The sequence below is a fragment of the Canis lupus genome, chromosome 3 (assembly GCF_003254725.2).
Source record: "Canis lupus dingo isolate Sandy chromosome 3, ASM325472v2, whole genome shotgun sequence".
In the NCBI taxonomy this organism is placed as follows: Eukaryota; Metazoa; Chordata; class Mammalia; order Carnivora; family Canidae; genus Canis; species Canis lupus.
In genome coordinates, this window is record NC_064245.1 from 75,390,538 (window position 1) to 75,416,127 (window position 25,590).

At 35.6% G+C, this 25,590-nt stretch overlaps 1 long non-coding RNA gene across 4 annotated transcripts in view; it reads right to left on the reverse strand.

The window, feature by feature from the left end:
- LOC112653727 (uncharacterized) overlaps nucleotides 1-1,267 on the reverse strand; it is a 49,087-nt gene extending 47,820 nt beyond the window's left edge. For all 4 annotated transcript variants that reach the window (XR_003132448.3, XR_003132447.3, XR_003132449.3 and 1 more), the window contains exon 1: nucleotides 1,034-1,267. This is a non-coding gene — a long non-coding RNA (uncharacterized LOC112653727). The remainder of the gene's footprint in view (nucleotides 1-1,033) is intronic.
- Nucleotides 1,268-25,590: the final 24,323 nt, after the last annotated feature.

Sequence of the window (25,590 nt, forward strand, 5' to 3'; positions counted from 1 at the left end):
CATCCATTTCATGGTTCACAACTTCAGGCTATGTGTCACTCATCGAGATCCCCATGTCCTACCTTGTGCCAGAGCAACCTGTCTCGGTCCTCAGGACAAGAACTTATGTATGACACAGAGGAAGCACTGACATTTCAATAGTTTCCCAGCCAGTAGGTAGTGTCTGGTTTACAGAAAGAGGATAGCTGAGAGGAGGAGTCAAGGGGAATGTTTTTTGGCCTCAGTTCTTACTTGCATGTGTTAGAGGCTTCCACTCAGATACTTCAGGGAAATACTGACCTCACCCTATTTGAGGAGAGGATTAAGAAGAGGGGGTAGTATTGACTCTGTAAAGATCTGTGTGTCCCATATTTTTGTGATAGCCCAGACCACTATATGTTTTGGTTCTCCCTTGCTCTAGAAACTATTTGGACCTCAGTATATTTCCATTTCCATTATGGTTTTGCAAAAATATAGTGACCCATCTTCTAACTGCTTATTTTTAGGATTCCCTTGGCTTCCAGGTCCCATACCAGTGAAGAAAAGACAAATAATGTTGGTCGTATTAGTTCCCTATTACTGCTGTCTAATTACCACAAACTTCATGGCTTAAAACAATACAAATTTGTTATCTTAAACTGCTGGAGATCAGAAGCCCATATTGGCTCTCACTGGGCTAAAAGTAAGGTGCTGGGAAGTCTGCATTTCTTTCTGGAGAGTCTAGAGTAGAATTTGTTTTCTTACCTCTTCAAGCTTCTTAGAGGTCACTAACCTTCCTAAGCCCTTAGACCACTTCCCCCATCTTCAAAGCCAGCAATGTTGCATGTCTCTTTGGCTGTCCATTTGTAGTCCTAGTTCTCTCTGACTCCTCTACCTCCATCTGACACTGTAGGGATCCTTGAGATTATCTGGGCACACCCAGATAATTCAGGATCATTTTATTTTAAAATCAGCTGGTCAGAAACCTTAATTCCCCTTTTTCATGTTACCTAACATATTCACAGGTTCTAAGAATTAGCCATCTTGGGGGTGGGGTGGGCATGATTCTGCATACCACATCAATCAAGCCAGTCACCCCCACAGCTTGTCTCCAGTCCTGCCTATTACAGGCAGGTAAATCTGCTGTCAATTTTCATTACTTGCTTCTTGCAGTATCAGTTAGGATACAAACATCGATGTCAGGCCTGTCACTTTTCTAGTTTTCACTGTTTTTGGTATTCACTTGATCAACATCTCAATTTCCATCTGTTTTTCATATACTGTGTTTAGTCCTCCTAGAATTCTGTTGCCTGGGAGACACTTACAGGATTGGAAACATGTCAACAAACCTGAAGAGATGTTGGACTTTACTTGGAAATGTGAAACCTATGTTTGGTGTCAGGTACATAGTTTGGAGAAAAAGCTACAAGTATGTAAAGCGGCTGCCCTTCCGAGAAGTAGTTAAGGGAAGTGAGATGTTTTTTACATGTGGTAGTTAAAAGATTTATCTTTGTGATTGAGTAGTACGACCGAAAACAGGTACTTTGTAAGCTGTCATCTTTATTCTTTTTAATGAAGTAAAGTTATGATGGCTTTAAAGAAGGTATAGAATTGTAAATTGAACTATTTAATTATTATATTCAAAAGCAGCAGGTGCATGGTACAAATAAAACTGTGGACTAACAAGAAATCACTGGTTGTCACTTCTGTAAAAACAAAGGGAGAGCACTAAGCAATTACATAGTTTGGTGCTGCCTATCCAAGCACAACGATTCTTGTTGATTGTCTCTCACAATTAGCATTTTCCATTTCACAAAGCAATTATTTATATTTTTTGTCCTGATGGGTTTTATTAATCACATCCATCAACCATACAAACAGCATTTATTAACTCCAGCAGTAAAACATTCAAAAGGTTGCATTTATTTCTTATCAGAGAGGCAAATGCTAATTGAAGAAATCTCTGGAAACTAAGTCTTTCTGTGTGGATTAGGTGATATTGGCAGCCCAGAAAGGGAGTAATGAAACAAGCTCTGCAGAAATCAGTTCTGGTTCTCTGCTGAACTTCCCATCTGGATCTCTCTGTTAAGTGCCCCAACCTCCTTCAAAAGCATGCATTAAGGATCTGTGTGATGGATGGCTGCAATTAAAAAAAAAAAAAATTACCATCTGCTATTTATAAGTCAGTATCCTAGATGTTAGAAGGATACGTGTAGATGGATAAGAAATACTAAATGTCCTCAAAAATATTGAGGATGAGAAAAATCCTTGCCCCTAAAACAAAATGAAAGTAAACTGTCTGAAAGATGACAGAGTGGTACAAAAATGTTCTAGGTATGAATGGATCAATTGAAAGTAAGGGGGATTAATTCCTGGAGGCTAATATGATCTCTCAGAATCTTCTTGAGTTTAATTGATGGTTAAGTTTGGGACACCCTGGTGGCTCAGTGGTTGGGTGTCTGCCTTCGGCTCAGGTCGTGATCCTGGGATCTGGGATTGAGTCCCACATTGGGCTCCCTGCGAGGAGCCTGCTTCTCCCTTTGGCTAGGTCTCTGCCTCTCTCTCTCAGTCTGTGTCTCTCATGAATAAATAAATAAATCTGTGAAAAAAATTGATGGTTAAATTTATGAAGGAGTAGCATTGTGGCTGGACAATAAAGGACATGTGGAATTTTGATACATTGAGATAGGAACAGAGGTTGGCAGAGGCAACATATTTCAAAAAGAAGAAAGCAAGAGCAGGAATGCAGGGTTGAGAAGTCTCAAGGTATATTCAGGAAATGGTAAATGGGAGCAACAGTCTCCATCTGTTCTTTCTTTATCCACACATGTCTCTGGATACCATACTTCACACTGTAGCCATGACGATCTTTCAAAAAATGCAAATATGATCCTGTCCTCCCTATCTTAGAAAACTTCAGTGGTTTCTAATTGCTCTCAATAAAGTTTGATAAAGATTCAATAAAGCCTTGGGATGGCTGGCTGGCTAAGCGGTTAAGTGGCTGCCTTCAGCCCAGAGCGTGATCCTGGAGTCTCGGGATCGAGTCCCACATCAGGCTCCCTGCATGGAGCCTGCTTCTCCCTCTGCCTATGTCTCTACCTCTCTCTCCCTCTGTGTCTCTCATGAATAAATCTTTGATTCAATAAAGCCTTAAACTTCCCTCACACTACATAACCTGGCCCCTATCAAAACTTCCAGCCTCATTTCTTACTTCCACTTACATTAGGAGCCCTAGTAACATGCTTTAAACCACTGCATATATTGACTTTCATTGGTACAGAACTCATGTAGTCTCACCACTAATCTCAATTTTTCACCTACTTCTACACAGGTATGAAGACTTGGCTTTCTATAGTTGTCGTTAGTCCTGACTTGGCAATGGAGGATTCTTTAGAGCTCTAGCTGCCTTGCAGTTTTTATATTCTAACATTTTATATTTTCAAGGGGCCATGCCTACTCCTTACTACCTGAGGACTCACTTGTGTTTCCCTTCTAATTAGAATGATCTCACTCCCCCTTTTGCCTCCTCATCTTTATAGCCGGAGCCTAACCCTCATTTCCTCAGGGCACTTCTTTGACACTGAAGACTTGATTAAGTCCTTTGGTTAATATGACTTTGAGGCAGTTGTGTGTCTCCTTTACTCATTAAAATTTCAACTAAAAACAAACTTTGAAAATTGTCTGCAATATTTAACTTACCATCAAGATGGTGAATCTATGTTGCAGGAGAACTGCATATGTCTTGTTAAAATTGTATTCCGTGTAGTACCATAGTGCCTGGCAACTGTTAAGTGTCAAATAAATGTTATTAAATAAATGAATTATAAACAAACGAGGAGATGCGATTAGGAGGACAGGCTAGATCCTGATTGAGAAGGGCCTTAAATTTGCTGCTAAGGATTTTGTGTAGTAAATAAGAGGATATTTGCATTTCTAATAATATCAAGTAGGCTGAAACTAATGTTTGGATGTGAAAGGGTAGGGCTATTTGATAAATTATAACTCCCTTTTCATCCAGGGATGAATCCTAAATCATTTCAAGATAGATACAGAAATTTGGCACAAATTCTTTTGTGTTTTCTCTTTGTATAGATATTTAAGTTCCTGTTTTCCACATCATCTCTGGTCTGTTCTCTATGTCAACACTTTTTCTTATGGAAATCTCTCTTTTTCCAGCTCCATCAGCCTATCTTCTTTTATTGTACTTACATTCTTCTATTGCTCCTATTCTTTTTTTTTTTTTCAGATTTTATTTATTCATTTATTCATAGAGATACACAGAGAGGGAGAGAGGCAGAGACACAGGCAGAAGGAGAAGCAGGATCCATGCAGGCAGCCCGATGTAGAACTTGATCCAGGGTCTCCCGGATCACACTCTGCGCCACCGGGGCTGCCCTATTGATCCTATTCTAACCATAACAAGGAAGTATATTTTCCCCAAACTCCAGCGCCTACTTGTTTCTCTGGACAGGTATCTGATGCCTAAAGACACTAGCCTTTTAAATTATCTTTCTTAACTTTTTTATTTGCAACTTTTAAATTTTTATTTGGCATTTTTCGAAAGAAATTATTGTGAAAAATCACTTACCATGAGATCTACCCACTTAACAGATTAAATATAACAACACAATATTAACATCTATGTGCAATGTTGTACACTAGATCTCTAGAACTTATACATCTTGCTTAACTGAAATTTTATACCTGTTGATTAGCAGCTCCCTATTACTCCTATTTGCAACCCCTGGCAAATACAATTCTATGGTTCACTTCTATGAGTTTGACTATTTAGATACCTTGAAAGTAGAATCTTATGGTATTTGTTCCTCTCTGACTGGCATATTTCCCTTAGAATAATGTCCTCCGGGTTTATCCTTTTTTTTTTTTTTTTTTTGATATTGCAGGAATTCCTTCTTTTTAAGACTGATATTGCAGGAATTCCTTCTTTTTAAGACTGAATAATATTTAATCATATGTATATGTCACATTTTTTAAACCCATTTATGTTTCAGTGAACATTTAGGTTATTTCCAGATGTTGGCTTTTGTGAATAGTGCTTCAGCGAACATGAGAGTGTTAATCTCTCTTTGAGATGCTGATTTCAGTTCTTCTGCATAAATAGCCAGGAGGGGGACTGCTGAATCATATGTAATTCTGTTTTTAATTTTTTGAGGGACTTTCATACTATTTTCAATAGCAGCAGAATTATTTTGCATTGTTACCAACAGAGTTCAATTTTCTCTACATCTTCACCAACATATGTTGTTCTTCTTTAATTGATAATAGCCTTGCTAATAGATGTGAGGTGCTATCTTGTTGTGATTTTGATTTGCATTTCTCTAATGACTAATGACTTTGAACATCTTTTCATCTACCTGCTGGCTATTTGTGTGTCTTCTTTGAAGAAATGTCTATTCAAGTCCTTAGTACACTTTGTAATTGTATTATTTGTATTTTGCTATTGATTTATAGTTGTTATTTATATATTTTGAAAATTAGCCTCTTTTCAGATATATGTTTGCAAATATTTCCTCGTATCCTGTAAGTTGTCCTTTTACTCTATTGATTGGTTTCCCTTATGGTGCAAAAAGCTTTTTAATTTGATGTAGGCATATCTATTTTTGATTTTGTTGCCTATACTTTTGATGTCACAATCATAAAATCATTGTCAAGGCCAATATCATGAAGATTTTCCCCTTTGTTTTCTACTAGGAATTTTATAATTCTTAGTCTTACATTTATATCTTTAATCTATTTTGATGTGATTCTTCTGTATGATGTAAGATAAAGGTCCAATTTTATACTTCTGAATGTGATAATTCAATTTTTCCAACACCATTGTTGATCCTTTCCCCACTGTGTATTCTTGACATGTTTGTCAAAGATCAGTTGATTATAGATTTATTTCTGAGCTCTCGATTCTGTTCCAATAGTCTATATATCTGAGTTTATGCAAGTAAAATAGTGTTTTAATTATGGTAGCTTTGTGATATATATTGACATCAGGAACAGTGATGCCATTAGTTTTGCTCTTCCTTTTTAAGATTGTTTTGGCTATTCAGAGTTTTTTTGTGGTTCTAAATGAATTCAAAGGTTGTTTTTTTGGTGTCTAAAAATGCCAATTGAACTTTTGTAGAGATTGCATGGAAATCAGCAGATCTCTGAGCAGTATAGACATTTTAACAATATTAAGTTCCTATACATGGATATGGGATATCTATTTAGTTATATCTTCTTTAATTTCTTTCATCAATGTTTAAGGATTTTACATGTATAAGGTTACTTAAATTTATTCTTTTCGATACCATTATGAATAGGATTACTTTCCTTTTTCAGATGGTTCATTGTTAGTGTTTAGAAACATAACTAATTTATATGTATCCCTATGTTTATTACAGCATTATATAAAATAGCTAAGATATGAAAATAACCTAAGTGTCCAGCAATAGACAAATGATAATGGAAATGTAGTCTGTGCACACACACACACACACACACACACACACACACAGGAATATTACGCAGCCACAAAAAAAGATGATATTGTGCCATGTGGGACAACATGCATGGACCTAAAGGGTACTATGTTAAGTGAGATAAGTTGGACTGAGAAAGACAAATATATTATTATTATACTCATAAGTGGAATCTAAAAACATAGCAAAAAACCCCAGATGAATAAACAAACCAAAACCAGAATCAGATCTATAAGTACAGAGAACAACCTGTGGTTTCCAGAGAGGAGTTTGGGTGGAAGGTTGGAAAAAAATGGATAAAGCGGAGTGGGAAATATAGGTTTCCAGTTATAGAATTAATAGGTCACCAGAATAAAAGGTACAGCATAAAGAATGCCATCAGTAATATTGTACTAGAGACATAATGAGACAGATGGTAGCTACACTTGTGATAAATATAGCATAATGTATAAACTTGTCAAATCACTAATTTGTATACCTGAAACTAATGTAACCTTGTGTGTCAACTATACTCAAATTAAAAAAAAACCCTAAGTTTTTGTATGTTGTTTTTTCTATACTGAATGTTACTGAATTCTTATATCAGTTCTAATAGTTTTTTGTGGCATCCTTAGGGTTTACTGCCTATAAGATCATGTCATCTGGAAGCAAACAATTTTATGTCTTCCTTTTTGTTGAGTAAGCTTTTATTTCTTTTTCTTGCTTAATTCCTCTGGCTAGAACTTCCAGTATTATGTTGAATAGAAGTGGTGAGAGTAGATATCCTTCCTTGTCTTGTTCTAGATGTTAGTGGAAAAGATTTCAGCCTTTATTGTTGAGTATGTTATCAATAGGCTTTCATATATGCCTTTATTATGTTGACTTAATTTCTCCTCTACTAAAATGTTGGGAATTTTTATCACAAAACAATATTTTATCAGGTGCTTTTTTTTTTTTTTTTTTTTTGCATCCAATGTGATTTTTATTCTACAGTCTGTTAATATGGCATATTACATTAATTTGCATATGTTTAACCATCCTTGCATCCAAAGGATAAGTCCCACTTGATCATGCTGAATGATCTTTTAAATGTGTCATTGAATTTAATTTACTAGTATTTTGTTGAGGATTTTTGCATTTGTATTTATCAGGGATATTGGCCGATAGTTTTCTTTTCTTGTAGTGTCTTTGTCTGGCTTTGGCATCAAGGTAATGTTGGCCTCATAAAATGGAAGTATTTGAAAGTGTTCTTTCCTCCTCAATTTTTTTGAAAGAGTTTGAGAAGCATCAGCCTTAATTCTTCTTTAAATGTTTGATTGAATTTACCAGTGAAACCATCTGATTCTGGGTTTTTCTTTGTCAGGAGATTTTTTTTCATTGCTCATATAATCTCCATTCTAGTCATAGAACTGTTCAGAGTTTCTATTTCTTCATGATTCAATCTTTGTAGGTTGTAGGCTTCTAGGAATGCATCCATTTCTTCTAGGTTATTTTCTGGCATGTAATTGTTCATAGTAGACTCTTATCTTTTTCATTTTTGTGCGGCATTTGTTGTGATGTCTCCGATTTATTTCTCATTTTATTTGAGTATTCCTTTTTTTTTCTTACTAAAGTTTTGTCAATTTATCTTTTCAAAAAAGAACTCTTAGTTGTATCTTTAAAAAATTGTTTTTGTGTTCCCTAATTTTTTTCTGCTCTAGTCTTTATGCAGAAAGACTAGATTTTACAGATCTAGTAAAATTCTAGATTTTTCTTCTGCAGATTTTACATGTATTTATTCTTGCTTTTTTTTTTTTTTTAGTTCTTTGGCTTGTAAAATTAGGTTATTTACTTGAGATCGATCTTATTTTTTAATGTAGACATTTAGTGCTATAAACTTCCGTTTTAGGACTGCTTTTGCCAAAATCTAAGTTTCAGTATGTTGTATTTTCATTTATATGAAGATCTTCTCCAATTTCTTTTTTTTATATCTTTTGTGATCCACTTTTTATTCAAAATTGCATTTTTTAATTTCCATATACTAGTGAATTTTCTTCTTTTCCTTCTGGTCTTGATTTCTAGTTTCATTTCCTTCTGGCTAGAGAAGATACTGGTGTAATTTCAGTCCTTTAAATTTTGCTAAGATTTGTTTTGTGAATTAATGTGATTTATCCTGCAAAACATTGTTTGTGTGCTTGTGAAGAATGTAACTTCTACTGCTTTTGGGTAGAATGTTCTGTATGTTTGTTAGGTCCATTTTATCTACACTATTAAAACCCATTGTTTATTTTCTGTCTGGTTGTCTTATCCATTATTGATATTGGAGTATTCAAGTCTCCTAACATTATCATATTGCTGCTTGTTTCTTCTTTTGGTTCTGTTAATGTTTGCTTTATATATTTAGGAGCTGTGATGGTGGGTGCATCTATATTTATAATTAATATATTTTCCTGGCAGATTGACTCTTTTATAATTATTTAATATTCTTCTTCATCTCCTATGACTTAAAGCCAATATCTATGATGCTTATATGAAATATCTTATAATTTTAGCAGTCTATTTTAAACGGATAACAACTTCTATTGCATACAAAATCTCTATATCCTTACTCCCATCAATAACCTTGTTATTGATTTCATAATTTACATATATTTATATTGTATATCTCTTAACATATATTTTGTTTATATTTTTAATACTTTTCTTTTAATTTTTATGCCAGAAGTAAAAGTAATTTACCCACTACTATTACAGTCATATTTTGTATTTGTCAATATATTTACCTTTACCAATGAGTTTTATATACATATATATATATTTTTTAAAGAAATTTTATTTATTTATGAGAGACGAGAGAGAGGGGGGCAGAAACACAGGCAGAGGGAGAAGCAGGCTTCATGCAGGGAGCCTGATGTGAGACTTGATCCCGGGACTCCAAGATCACACCGTGGGCCAGAGGCAGGTGCTAAACTGCTGAGCCACCCAGGGATCCCGAGTTTTATATTTTTAATGCTATCATCTTTCCATTTCAAATTGAAGAACTCCTTTTAGTGTTTTTTATAAGACAGTTTTGGTGATGATGAACTCTTTTAGCTTTTGTTTGGGGAAGTCTTTATCTTTCCTTCATTTTTGAAGAGCAATTTTGCCAGGTAGAGTATTCTTGGTTGAGAGTCCCCCTGCCCCCAACCCCAGCACATTGAATATATCACATTTCCTTCTATCCTGGAAAATGTCAGAAAATCCACTGGTGGTTGTGTAGGGTTTTCTTATATGTGACAAATCACTTTTTGCTGCTTTAAAGTGATCAGTCTTTGACTTTTCACAATTTTAATATAATGGTCCTCAATGTGGTTTTCTTTGCTTTATCTTATTTGTAATCTTTGGAGTTTTCTGAATTTACATGTATATTTTCTCTTCCAGATTTTGGAATTTTTCAGCCATCAATTCCTTGAACACACTTTATAGTCCTTTCTCTCTCTTTTTTTCTGAGACTCCCATAGTGTGTTAATGATCTACTTCATGGAGTCTGAAAAATCCCTTAAAACTATCTTAAATCTTTTTTATTTTGTTTTTCTTTTTGTTTCTCTGACTGGATTTTTTCAAATGACCTATTTGTTAGTCCACTGGTTCTTTCTTCTGTTTCTCTAGTCTATTAAACTCCTCTATTAATTTTTCTAGTTAATTTGTGTTCTTTAGTTCTAAAATTTCTCTTTGGTTCTTTTCAAAAATTCCTCTCCATCAAAATCTCCCTTTGCTCGTGTATAGCTCTCTTGAAGTCATTAATCATTTTGATCTAATTTGAATGCTCTACCCAGTAAAATATATTCAAAAGTCATTAGCATTTGTTTCTTTGTTTTACCTTGTTCATTTTTGGGGGAAAACGTATCTTCATTTTTCTTGACTCTTTGTTGCTATCTATACATTCAAGAAACTGCCACTTCTCTCAGTCTTCCCAAATTGGCCTTATATAGGAAAAGGTCATTAATTAATGTGGCCTGAGCTTTTGTAAGCCTCTCAAGCCTTTGTGCTAGTTCAAATTGCCATCTTTGTTCTTTGCTGCCCTCAGGCATCTTACCATTGCTCTGAGAGGAGCAAGACAAAAGCCCATATTTTAATTAGCTCTCAGAGAAATTGGAATCTGGGTGTGTAGTCCAACTCTTTCTCTCCTCAAAGAGAAGCCAGGTGATGGACTTTTTGCCTATCTACTATTGTGCCACACTGAAGATGAGAAGAACTGAGGCAAATGCCTGCCTACTAATTCAAATCACACTAGTTCAAATTCATTTCTCTGTAGCTCCCAGGGAACTAGCATAAGCATAACTCTCTGAGACAAGCAAGATAGAAGATAGTCCTCAGGTTCTACCTGAAAAAGTTGGGGCATTATAAGCATAGTTCAACTCCTTTGCTTCTCATGGAGAATCTGGGAACTGGAGTATATTACCACTCACTCTATCCTGACCCAGAAAGAAGAGCTGTAGTGAGTGCTAACATGCTAGTTTTAACTGACACTTTGTTCTTTGTAGTCCCCCAGGGAACTAGTATAAACCAGGCTCCATCAGCTCTCCAAGAGGCAAGATAGAAGTCAGTCCTGTAGGTAGCACCCAAAGTTGGGATGCTAGATATGCAGTCTAACTCATTCACTCTTGAGGGAGAAGTTAGGAACTGGGAGCTTCCTCCCCAGTCATGGGGCACTGTGATAGATGTGGGGATTTTGTTAAGAGGGTGTCTGCTTTTAGTACTTGTTTCTATATTACCAATTTAACACTTGTCTGGGGAGCAGGAGCCTTTTAGCTAGTTTCTGGATTTTTCACAAAAAGGAATGTTCCATTTGTTGCTATCAAATTGGTGTGCCTCTGGGGAGAAGGAGAGTAGGACTTCCTATTAACCATATTGGTGATATCACTCACCTGAAACATTTTTATTGAATTATTTCTCTGCCAATCTTCTGTTGGTAAAAGCTTTAATTTCTATTCCCTTAAATATAAAAGCATGGCAAGTTCTGAGTTTAATTAACACATTTGAGGCTGTCTGGTTCAACATTACCCTTAAGAACCTGGAGAAAAAAAAAAAAAGAACCTGGAGAAACAGCAATTCATTCTTTTGGCCTTGAAGGTAATTAAAAACAACATTAAAGAGGAACAGAATTCAAAGTAGGACATCTAACATTACTTATCTCTATCAGAGAATAATAATTTAAGTCTCAACTTCTAACGTTCTATGACACATGTAGATTTTAGACATCTTCTCAATTTAAAGTCCTAGTCTCCTAATGCATATCTGACCAAAACCTCCAATAAAATAGTAATTGAGAATTTACTTTTTGCAAAGTGAGCTTTACTTGGGACTAAAAGAGTCTCTTTGTTAATAACCCTTGTAGCCACTCTGTGGATGGCATAGGTGCCTGAAGAAGCCACGGTCAAACTGTGGGGACTGCGTATCAACACCCCTGCATCTCAGGCCTGAGGAGTTCTATGCCATGGCCTGAACTTGTTGGGGCCCGTTCCAGATATAAACCAGTAGTCTGTGATCCACACTGTCAAAGCTGTAGGACTTTGCCAACTTCAAAATTGCACACAAATTATATTTACCAGAGTCAAATTCCTACATTTCTGTCCAGTTTGTACAAGCAGGAAATCATCTCCACAACTGTAAAATTCAGCCACCTCAGACAACAGAGCCACTGCAAATTACTAAGGTTAAAATCACTCAATACTGATCTCATTTGAGGTAATGCCTAAAGACGCTGTCCCAGGTTGTACCAGTTATTTGATTCTCAAGTTCTACTCCTTTCTTTCCCAAAAGCTGCCAGCCAGTATTCTAATGTTTATATCTTAGAAGGTCTACTAAATAAAATTTGTTCTGTGTCTGAATTGAGGCATAAGAGTTTAGCAGATAAAGATAAAAATGTGAAATTGTTGCTGATATTAGCCATATTGAGGAATATTTACATATTCCACTCCTCTCCCCCTGCCCACACCCCAAGAGAAAAGAGATCCAAGACTTTCTCACACAGGCAGAGCCCGTTCCAATAAAGTTAACCTAGTTTGGAGAGAGCTGACTAGACTGTACCTTGACACAGGCAACTGTGTTTTTTCGCTCTCTCATTCTCTCTCTCTCTCTCTCTCTCACACTCACACACACACAAACACACACACGCACGCACGCACACAAGCAGGAAGGAGAGTGGAACCATACAAGTAAAATATTTTTCCAATTAGAAAATTGCTCCTCCTCCTCTAAGGAGCAATGAATAAAACATGGATCAAAGTACAAGTAATGTTCCATGTAACAACATGTAGGATGGGAAAATGATGTTCCCTTCTTATGATGGGAACAGAGAGTCATACTGTGGCTCTAAAATAAAAGGTCTTAGATACCTGATGCATCTATTCTGATAGTACTGTCTAGGTTGAAGTAAAAATATTGCTTATTGACTAGATCATAGAGTGGAGACAAACATTAGGGGATTGATGTGGGAAACGTTCTCATCTGAGATGAAAATTGTGAGATTAATCTGCTATAGTTTACTGGGGAAGCCAAGCCCTAAAGAGCAACTGACCCTAGAAAGATAAAGTGTACTAAGCATCCTTTTGTAACTAGCGGGAATTATCACTGGCAACACATTCTTTGACTATGATTGACAAACCAGGGTTTTATGTTGAACTTAGAGCTGAAGCCAGATAGCTCATACTCTGAGGACTGAACTCGTAACTTGAGATCATTGCTGCCTTTCAGAGTCTGTCCACTAATTTAAAGATATCCTAAAGCTTTGAAATAGGAAAACTACAAATCTATTACCTAAAATTGAGAACTCACCCCTATTTTAATATTCCCTTTCTTTAGGCAGCTTAAGTCTTTTTTAAAAGCACTGGACAGTGAATAATTATACATTTGGTATAAATGTTTCAGATCTTTCGATAAAGCCTTTACATGCTACCCCTTTTTTATAAATCTTCCTTTGTGTAGTTCTAATTGAGTCTTCATACAATTGTTCTATTTATAAGTGGTATTACCAGAGAAAGATTATCTTTCACTGTTGGAAATAACTTACTGTTTTCTTGACACTTGTATACACATACAACAGCACATTTGTTGGCTTTGAGATCATATTTTGTATTAAAAGCAATAGTTCTCACTTTAAATTCCAAAAACAAACATCACCTTTATAAAACAAAGGAAACATAAACAGCAATTTGTCAAGACAGAAACATTGCTAATGTGTGACAGACTCCTTTGTCCCTCCAGAAGGAAAATATTCAAAATTTCACAGGATAGAATGTGGGTTTATAACATTTCACTGAATTCAGGATGTAAGAAGATACCTATTAGGAGTTGTATTATCTTTGAAGATCAAGAATTCCTTTCTTCAGTAACAAAAACTTTTCCTGCTTTGTTTAGATAAATCAGATGAAGTCTTCAGAAGAAAAAAAATGTTTCTGATAATCATAATCCACTTCAACCTCACCCGTTGCAGGGGTAGTTTGAATGACTTCCCGGCGATGTGACTCTTATTTAGGAGCTGCTCTGGAAGAATCAAAAAGTGTGGGTGGGTGTTTAGCATGAATGAAATTGTGCTTTAAGATGATTACTCTGACTCCATTACTCTAAATTAGACTGATTTCAAAAGTAAAGAGTTTAGAAGCAATTGTTACTCTTATTTTTGTTGACCTGGGACTCTTCTAACACAACCTACATTCTACTGACAGAACCCGATGTCTTTGCCCTTACTCTAGTCACATGGTAGGTATGTAACCCAGGAAGGCCAAGCATTTTTTCTACCTGGAACTGGCACAGAAAGCATCCTAAATCTTGAATACCTCACCAGAAGGATGTACATCAGAAACTATCAATTCTGGTACCCGATCTTCTGGGTCACACTGATAGATTGAACACATGGCACAAGAAAAGCACCATGAATCTTTTCTAAGAGTTTTTATAACTGGACCTAGAGAAAAACAATCTCTTGCATTTTATTTTAGATCTTGTGTGTCAATAGTATATCAGTCTAACACAATGAGACCTTGTTCCTATTCTCCTCACCATGGGCAAAAGTTACTGTGCAGTAGAGAATAAAGAGAATATTCTGAGGTGAAGCAGGAGAGAGAAAGATGAGAGTGAGAGCAGATGCATGCAAACATGAGGCTTAATGGTGTCTAAATTTCTGCCCTTTATTTACATGGTTCAGTTTTGTACAGTAATAAGTTTCTGTCATTATTTATTTGTTTTTAACAACATTATATAGAAAGGGCTAAATTAAAAGCAGTACAGCCTCAAGATCTTATAATTCTTTTCAAGACCTCAAATATTTGCCCAACAGGAATGAGGAGTGTTGAAATGATTCCTGAGTCCTCAAAATATAAATTTTCCAAAAGGGAAGGGAAGGGAGTAGTTATGTAGATAATGAAGCACTCTGTATGAATTCAGGGCCCTGCAAGGGCACATACTGCATATACAAAAAATAGCAACTCGTTTTTGTGGCAAGATGGTGGAGGGGTTGCATAGAGGGAGAAGATCATAAAATAAATAATTTGTTGCACTTACCTTATTCTGAAAATAATGATGCACCACTGGAGACTTCCAAATGGAAGAGGGTCATGTTTTGATCCACATTTGAGATAAATGAATAAATGATCCCATCTTATAACATGGAGGATAAGCAGAAGAGGCTGATGTGAAGGGATGGAAGCCACTTAGGAGTGATTAAAATAGCTGAGGTAATAAATAATACAATAATAGTACAAGCATGTACAAAGATTGTCAGTGAAGCTGGAGAAGAAAATACAGACTCAAGGAACTATGAATACTCAAAGATTCTGCCACTGATTGAGAAAATGGTCATACATAGGAAAGATGGGAATAGAGGGTTATTTGGAAACAAGTGGGAGTAGGGAAACAAGGTAATACATTTGGTTTTAGTCTTTTTGTACCACTTGTTCTTATGGTAAATTCCAGATGGATAGTTCTAAAAAGTGGGAGGGAATGTAGACCTTATATTTAGGGTAGAGGTTACACATAAGAGAAATATTAGCCAAAAAAAATTTAGTTGTCTCTATGAGATACAAATTTCTTTTTTTTTTTTTTTTGAGATACAAATTTTGAAACAGATTATTGAGTAGAAAGGGAAGAAGTAAAAAAATATTGTAATCAATTCTTTAAAATTACCTAGGTGATATGAGTGCTATAAAAAGAGGTATTGAGAGGAGATTTTACAGGATCCTACAAGGATAGACCATAACCTGACTATTTTTCTTTCCTCCCCACCCATAGTGTGGACTTAAATTCATTTCAAAGAGAGCCATGCAGGTATTAACATTTCTTTATGTGGCAATGAATAGATGGGTAATCTAAGTTCTTCTGTTAAGGTGGTGTAAGCATGAGAAACACAGAGTTGGTCCCAGCATGATCTGAATTTCTCCAACTTGTATAGTCACATGCAGCTGTATGATGCCCTGAGCTGGGCATTTCAGTTGTCTGCTCCTGCTTCTTGTGTGGGCATGTGTGGTTTGCATAAGTGTGCTTATGTGTATAGGCATGTGTGGTTTGTGTGTTCACAATATATGTATGCATATGTGTACACATGTACGTGTGTGATCTGTTTCTTCCAAACTAAAGTTTCCCGAAATGAAATGCAAAAATCAGTTAATCTAGTTCAAGTTATTAGATGAATTAACTTGGCTAAGATCTAAAATTCTTAAATTGCAAGGTAATCATAAAGATGTGATTCCAATATGAGATATTTTTTGAAACTATGTTGAAGACTCAGTAGCTGTTTTATAATGTAACTGAGTAGTGAGTGCCTAACAAAGTAAAATTATGATATGTTTCAAGTAGATATTTAACAAGCCAAATATATTAGCTTCAGTACCCTTGAAAAGGCTCATATAATTAGAACAGATATTTTTCCCACTTACTAATAATTATCACTGAAATTTTTTAAGGGTCTTATTTAATTTTTACCACTTTTAATGATTAATCAAGCTATTCTCTAAATACAAGTTTATATCTTCTTGTTCTAGCTGGTTGCTCAAAATGTTGAGGTTCTAATTTTCAGAAATTGCTGCTTTCTTTTTGATCATTACTATATGGTAAATAAAAGGCTGCTGTTCAGTTCTAGTAGCTTACACAATTAATACTTAAATTTTTAAAAGTACATTTTTCATGTTCTCCATTATACACAAATATTTCCCTGTATTCCTTTGTAGCAAGAGAGAAATGATGTTCTTGAATACAAAACAATGTGTGAGAGTGTGGCTGTGTGTGTGTGCCATTACAATATATCCTATGAAGTCTGTGTTCATTATTTAATAAATCAAGTGTCAAGGATAATTTCCAAAGATCTATGAGCACATGGCATGCATAAGTAAGTTCATTATGGTAATACAAAAGGCTAGTGGATAAATATTTATAATTCCATAAAGACTGCTTTTTCCTTAAGCCAATCTAATCAGTATTTTAATCACATTATCTAAATCAGGTACACGATAGATTGAAGAGCTCTGTCTGTAAATCTATCATACCATTCCTGATTTTCTTTGTTATTAATTTTAAATTCCCAGGATAATTATTAATTTCATTGTCCATGACATATATAAAATACAGTACATTCTACTTATATAGATGTTATTGTTAATAAACATCACTACACATACAAAACAAGTTTTGAGATAAATTAATTAACTGATTTACTAGAATACAAAGTGGGAAATATTTCTGTTTCGGAGTGTGAGATATAATCTGAATATTAAGAATTTATAAATCTGTATATTATAAATATGTTATTTATAATACTGCAGTCATCACCAAGTGCTACATTGTCTTTAGTATGCTATTAGGGATAAGGGACTTAAGACCTAGAGCATATCAAAAATATATTATTTCTTTTATCCTCTGCTTTTATTTCTGGGAGTTTATTTTCACTGGTACCTGAGCATGAGCATGCAGCAAGCACATCAGACCAGAATTTTTTCACCCAAAGAAAAAAAATCAAGAGAATGATATGCTACATGCTTTATAAATAAGAAACTGAATTACGTACTTGGTGAGAAATAGAAAATAGTATTAATCATATAAATGTTTTTAAGATTAAAGAAATAGAATTATGATTACAAAAATTATTCAATATCAAGTTTTAATTTCTAGCCAATGTCTGTTTTGTCTTTCTGTCTTTATATGCCTGTTGTATTAGTTATCCACTCTGGTGTAACAAATTACTTCAAAATTTAATGACTTAGAACAACAAATGTGTGTTATGTCCCAGATTCTGTGGATATGAAATCCAGATGTAGCTTAGCTGGGTGACTCTGGCTCAGGATCTCCCACAGGGTTGCAATCAAGCTGTTGATCAGAGCTTCAGTCATCTCAAACTTCATTTCCATGACTATGAAGACATTGTTGGTGGAAGCCAAAAATCCACTAAACTGACTTTTGTGGCTTCTGGCAGGCCTCAGAAGATCCACTGCCTATCTCACTCCTGTGGTCTCTCTAGAGGGCTAGTCCTATTTCTCAGAGAAAATAAAGTTCATCAGACATTTAATCATTAATATTCTCCACTTTCTACCATACCCCAACACACAGATTGATATGAACATGTATTCTTTCTTACTTCTTTCTCTTTGCATTTCAAAGGGAGATTATTTCTCTTCCTGTAACTTTAACAAGTCTTTTGGGGGTTGATGGAAGCAGCTTAGCTGTTTTCCGTAATGAATTAGAGTTCCCCAAGCCTCCCTAAAGAGATGAACCATTTACGGTGCTCTCTCCTCCCTGGACATTTGGATTCATTGAATTGGGTTGGGACCTAGGAATTTTCATTTTAGCCAGACAGCAGATGATTCTTATCCTCAGATAAGTTTTAAAAAGCACTGAGTAGCATCATTTAAGAGTAAGACAATTTATTAAATACTTCTCTTGGAGAATGCATTTCCTAACTGCTACGAGGAATACAAAATTACGTATTAGTAGGACCTGACCCAAAATTAGTTTCTAAAACATTTCCTGAGTGAAAATAACTAGGATGACAAAACTGAACACATTTTAGTTACAAACAAGGTCTTGGAGTCATTAAATGAGTTAAGTGATTGCAATCTGGTAGGCTTTCTTGGGATAGATGTTCACAGAAAATTGCCTGATACTGAGCAATACTTTTAGTAACTTGAGCATTTTTGTTTTCTTTTCTTTTTCAGGGAAGAGATGGAAAAGCATTGTGATAGTATGTTTTGTTAAATTTGAGAAATGGTAGAGTTCAAGGCATTACATGGGTGTATTTGAAGTGGACTGAGAACATGAATGTTATGACATCATTTAGGAAAGATGCAGTTGGGAGAGGGCCTCTGAAAACTTGATTTGAGCTATTACGATAACACTTGGATTCTTTGTAGAAGAAGGCAGATTTGTGTCCCAATTATGCTTGAAGAAAACTACCATATTATTATCTATGTATCTGTTTCCAGGCTAAGGATTTTATAACCATTATAAATTAAACTCACAGGCACACTGCCAGGAAAGTAGTATTACACTCCTTAATAGATGAATAAATGAAGACTCGGGTGTGATCAAATCATAGTGCAAGAAAGTGGTAGAGCTGCAAAGCCAATCCAGCTCTAAGCCAAATTCATTTCATTTCCTATTACTGTAATATTACAATATAACCACATTTTTGAACTGTGTATCCAGGGTAGTTTGGATCCAAGATCATTCTTAATATCACATTGAGAAGGGGGTAGGGGGAAACTAAATCTGCAAGCACATTAAATAATACCTAAAAAAATATAGTATTCCATTTGAGTTAATGATGGGCAATCAAAATACTAGTGTTCTTCCTTTACAACTTGAAAAAAGCCTGACATTTTAAAATTATAGACTAGTTTCACAGGTATCATTTAACCCCTTTTATTTCTGACTTTAATTAATTAATTAATTTTTTTATTTCTTTTTTTAGGAAATAAAATTGAATTTAATAGAAATGAAATCTTTTGAATGCTTTTAATCAATATTAAAAAATATTTTTGCTTAAAATTTCTAAATCAAATTGATAAAACATACCATAGAATTATCTCTAAATGTCAGGGAGGGACATTGTAGAAGGAGACCAAATAGTGTTTGATGTTAATTACAGCTCACTGGTAACATGATAAACTCTTGGTTAGCATCTCTGAGTCTCCTTTCAAGATAAAGCAATCACCTCCTATTACATCTATTAGAAGCAACTTCTAAAGCTAGCTTTAGGACTTATAAAAATTTAGGTGGGGGGCAACCTGGGTGGCTCAGTGGTTTAGTGCTGCCTTCAGCCCAGGGTGTGATCCTGGAGACCCAGGATGGAGTCCCACGTCATATTCCCTGCAGGGAGCCTGCTTCTCCCTCTGCCTGGGTCTCTGCCTCTGTTGTGTGTGTGTGTGTGTGTCTCATGAACAAATAAACAAAAATCTTAAAAAAAAATCTAGGTGGGGAATCTGAATCTGAGCTTGTTTCTTCATCATCAACACCTCCCTGGGTCCATCACTCGTTCTCCCTTTCCAGAAACCCTCTGTGTATGACAGCTCATATCAAAAGCCTACACTAACTTCTTTTGGTATAGTTGTTGCTTTAGCACAACTATCCCACAACCTATGACTGCAATGCACTTCCCAGGGCACAATTCTCCAGGAGGTACTGTTAATAAATCTTTGGCTCCAATTCTGACATCTGCTCTCAGACCCTCTCTGGTTGGCTCTTCAGATCCAGGAGAGTTATAAGGATCTGATCAACTGAAAGGACATTATTTAAAAACACTTTAAAAAGTATAAAGTGCTCTAGACCTGTAAGAGATTCTTAGTAATTTTTTTTTTCTCTTGAAAGGTTTTTGTAGATTCCATTAGAATGGGTCCTCATTAAAGTGATGGCAAGATACTAAAAGGAAAACCTCATTTTTCCAAATCCCAAAGAGATATAGAAGAATATATTTAGGGATGAAAATTATCTTGGGAAATATTGCTATTTAAAGAGCAATAACATTCTTTTTTATTTCAATATGATCATTCAGATAAGAATAAAATGAAGAAAAAGTTATGCATTTGAGACAGGGCTCATAGTGGGGCCAGAGCTTGATGAAGTTAGGTAATAAAACATTAATTTCATTTCTACCATGCATTTTCATTTTATCCTTTTATATGCATGTTCCATGTGAACACTGAAATCCAGATGCATACTAATTAGTAATTAATATTCATCAACTTGTATAACAGTCCTCAACATAATGGTGATTAGCTTTAGATATTTATAGTATCATGATTAACTAGTTAGAGAATTACATCATTTTCATTAGAATTACATTATGTTCCATAGGAGAATTTGTGTCTTGATACTGGGAAAGTGCAATGATGTTTTAAGACTCTATATTTCAAGGTCACTGAACATATTTGTTCATATACTTGGTAAGTAGTCACTTCAGTAAAATTGAATGGATGTTTTTATGGAATTTCTGGAAGGGACTCCGATAACCTTGTACTTTGTTTTAATGATGACTGTTATCATCATTATCATAATAAAAATAATCTTTCTCTTTGAAGCAAAGCCCCACCCTTTCCTAGCTATATGACTGGGATAAATTATATGATTTCACTATGTCTGTTTCCTCTCTGTAAAATAGATAAAATAACAGTACCTTCCTTGCAGGGCACATAGTAAATCTCAATTAAAGAAAAAAAAAATGAATGGATAAAGAATTATTTTCCAGATAGTTCTTTTTCTGGTTTCATTTTTGGTTTGCAACACTCTCAGGAGCTTCTGAAGTAAGATCTGAAACTGGCCCCCATATGTGAAAGGCAGGGAGAGACCAAAAAAATAGGCCACCACTCCAAGTTGGTAGGTGGCAGTTTTAATAATCAAAGGGAACTTACATATGAGACTTGTCTTCGATGGCAGCTAGATGAGTAGATTCCCACATCTGCCACCAAATCTTAAGTTTACACAGAGCTTTTAACTAGGGTCAGTCACATATACTGCAGGTGTTCTCATCTCATCATCTCAAGGCTATGTCTTTGGAGTAGCCAGCACCTGGGAGGAGGAAAGGCAATCAGAACCCGTATTTTAAGGACAGGGGTGGGGATGGTCTCCCAGGTCCAGCTCTGGGTCATCTGGCAGTCACATCTTGATGACCTTCCCCAACATTTCCTTTCTTGTGACCAGTTTTGCAGTTTCATATGCCTCCCCTCCCTCATATATGCTGACTTGAGCAATCAGCAAGAGGATTCATTAGCACTGAGGTGAACTCCTTTGGAGGCTTTCTGGCTGCATTGGAGGCAAATGCCACAACAATACAGACACATGTAAGAGAAAATAAAGATTGTGACAATAGTTTCCAAAATTAGTGACACCTTTTTTTTTTTTTTTTTTTTTTTTTTTTTGAGAGCCTGTGATCTGAACCATTGATTTATTAAGTCTCCTAAGCTGAGAGTTGCCTCACTCAGGGCATTTACTTGTGTTCTTATGTGATTCAGTAAAAATGATACATGAGCAGACTTACCAGGAATGAACATATAACATTCTCTTTGGATAAGCATAGGTGGCTCCTTGCAAGGCAGTAATAATACCTAAGATCTAAGGTCATTTTATTTTGGAGGACAGTTTTTCTCAGAGTCATTTCAGTGTTCAGTAAGGATAAGCTTTGTTGATTATCATTTAAGGTCTATGAGCAAATTTAGTAAGGGCTTCTATGTGTACTATAATGTCTGTCCTCTAGGCCATTTTATTTTGGAGGACAGCTTTTCTCATTAGAATCATTTCAGTGTTCAGTATGGACAAGGTTTGTTGGCTACCATATAAGGTTTGCTGGGTGAATTTTAGTAAGGCCTTCTATGTGTCCTTCTATAATGTCCTCTAGACCAATGGAGGAAACAAAGATGGTAGTCAAATAATCATAGCAGTGGAAAACAGTGCCTATTTGGTTTTGAGGAGAGGGAAGTTAATAGCTTTTGGAATTTGACCTACCATATAGTTGGCCAGGGGAGGCAGCATTAACAGGCATAGGGAGATGGACTGGAGATGGGATATGCTAGACCAGGATCCCTTTTTTCCCCCCCTCTTTCAATGGGGCATGTTCTATTTCTGGTATAATGTGATTTAACAAGGCCAGCTTGTAGCAATGGAGAATGAATAGTTTCCCCTCACCCAGGGGTGTGAAGTAACTCACTTATTCTGGTCAGATGTCCCATTATAAATTCTAGCAGATAATTCCTTTCCCAGGTGTGTTGGGGTCTGGTGTTCTCAGCAGCATAGTACATTGATCCAGGTGAGATTTAAGGCAATGGCTGCTGTCTCCCATAATTCCCATACCTTTACAGTTTGGGGTGCCTCAGCAGGGATCTCCAGTCTGGCATATAGGGTAATACACCCTACTGGTTGGTTATTTAAATGTATTAAAGCCTGGAACAGTATTTTAGTCTATCTGGCTGAGGATAATTTAATTGGCTGTTTTAATATATATATTAATATATATTTTAATATATGTATATATTTTCTATAAACCCTTCTGTTTGTGAGTTAGAGGGAAGATGGAACCTCCATTCAATTTTTAGAGATGGTGGGCTGGTGGACAGGATGCTCCTCTTCTGCAAATAGGCATGCCATTCAGTCAAAGTGGGAGTTTGAACCAAGACAAAGGTGAGTCAATGGAACATATTTTTTACGCACTCATTGATAGAAAAGGAAGTTCTTACTACAATGAGCTACTCCTTAGTGAGAGGCTCTACCTAGAGGAGTACTATATACACTGTGAGAAACTATTGCTATATGGGGGTATATTGGATTTCTGCCCCCTTCCAGAACTGGGACTACTATTATCTCTCCCACATAAAGGCACATTGATCTTAGTTATCAGAAACCTGTATTTGTCAAGTCTTTTTCACAAATCTCCTTGAAGACAAAGCACATTTGTAGGAATACTTTTTTTTTTTTTTTTTTGTCTCTCAAAGCATCCGCAGAAAACAAAAACTGTCTGCAAATGACAACAAACTAAAAGATGGCCATGGTCAAAGATCTGATGAAAGTTCATTACAATACAATTGACAGGGGAATTTGGTTATTTCGTGACATACATTTTAAAACTATGACTGGTAGCATTATATAAGGACATATTAGATTTTTAGCAATTTTATGTAAATTTACCCTAAAGAAAGTTTAGCATTATTTCTTATTTGACAATGCTTTCTATGAAATTTAGCATATATAAAAAGTTACACAGTTATAAAAAACTTAGTTCTTTCCACAAAGAAGGCTCAGCTTTTAACTGACCAAAGACCAAGTAAATACAAAACACACAATCTTTTGTTTTCTAGGTAAATTATATTAAAGGTAAAGGCAAAGCTTTGTATATATATATATATATATATATATATATATATAATCCTTTATATATATAATATATATTCCTTTATATATATATTATATATATATATATTCCTTCTATTAAGAGCAAACGAATTATCTAAGAAAATTTTGTCTTTTTAACAGAGAGAAAACCAAATTCTAATTTTGCACCAATATAGTTTTTTTTTTTTAATTAAAATTCTAAAACCATTTTAATCTTAGCTTGGCTATATAAATTTTTCTCTCAATATTCTTTTCTTTATAAACTTTCTACATCTCCCTAAATCTATTTAGGTTTTATTTCAAAACTTAGCCATGGATCAGGTATCCATTCATATAGTTAAAGTTTTTCGGTGATAACTGTGATCTTATGGAGACTATGGACTGGATTTTGAGGCAAGGAAACCGCCACACATTCTCTATTTGTCAGCCTCCTCAATTCCCTTTTTAAAAATTCAATCTTTGTGGGCATTGTTTTGGTTAACTTCTGGGTGTTTTTATATTTGAAATACATGATAAGATTTATAGCTTCATGGGACTTAAAAAGAATGTAAGGTTTTTCCTGAAAGTCTTGGGTTACTTGCTATTTAGAATTTTTCTTTGTATTAGAAACCTTTGCAGAGATTCCTTCTCTTAGTGTCTTAATCAATCTTTGTCATGAACACTCAGATCTAAACCTGTGGCAGCTTGCATCCTTCTAGCTTTGCAGAGCTACACACAAAAATTTCTAACTTTTTATTCTGCTCTCCTGTGTCTGTCAGCCCTGCAGCTAGCAGATTAGTGGACATTCCAATATCCTTCTCTAATAGTAGCTCTTCTTCTGACTTCGTAATTTGATCTTTAGTCTCTAGTTGGTCATTGGTGGCTAACAGAACTGCCCACAAGGGAGGCCGGTCCACTACAGCAGCTCATCCATTTTTCTTTCTTGTTGCAGTGTGCCATGTAGGTTTTCTGCTTAGAAAAACTTACAGCAGCCTGCATTTCCAGGTGCCCCCATACTCATGTGGTGGTCCACAAGCATCTGACATACATGTCACCTTTCTTCATGTATAGGTAGATGGCCAACATGGAATTTCCCCCACAGATACCTTTTCCCCAAGGCCCACTTCTTAAGTCTGCTGGCTGATTCACCAATTGTTGGTTCATGACCCTCTTGGGAGCTTCCTGAGTGAAATCTGAAACTAGCCCCTGTATATGGAGGGCAGGGCAGGGAGAGATCGAGGAAAGAGGCAGGCTACTCCAGATGGGTAGGTGGCAGTTTTAATAAGCAAAGGGAATGTACATATGAGGCTTGTTTGAGTGGCAGCAAGATGAGGGAATGCCCGTACCCACTTGCTGAGTCTTAAAAATAGAGAGAGAGGCCTTAACTGGATTTAGTCAAGTTTACTGTGCAGGAGTTCGCAACACCACATCACTATCTCAACACTAAGTCCTTGGTGTGGAGTGAAGCCTTTGATCATCCAGGTTCAGCCTATGGGTCAACTGGCATTCAGGTCTTCTCAGTGACTTTCCAGAACAATCATCTTCCTGATTTTTTGAATGCATGGGAGAAATTGATTGTCAACCTGATTTTGAACTCCAATTAGCCTTGTTCTAGGCCATGGAATGCAGGCAACCGGCAGTAGCTCTCAAGGCTCCATCCCTTCTTATCAAGGACATAGCCCTAGCAGTTATCCTTTGCCTCTGTATCCCATTTGTTCTTTTTACTAAATATTTTTCATCAGTTTACAAATTTTCTCTTATTGTACAAGTATTAAACCATTTCAGAATGTCCTATTTTTTAAAAAAGATTCCATTTATTTATTTGAGAGAGACAGAGTTTTTTTTTTTTTTTAAATTTTTTTTAAATTTTTATTTATTT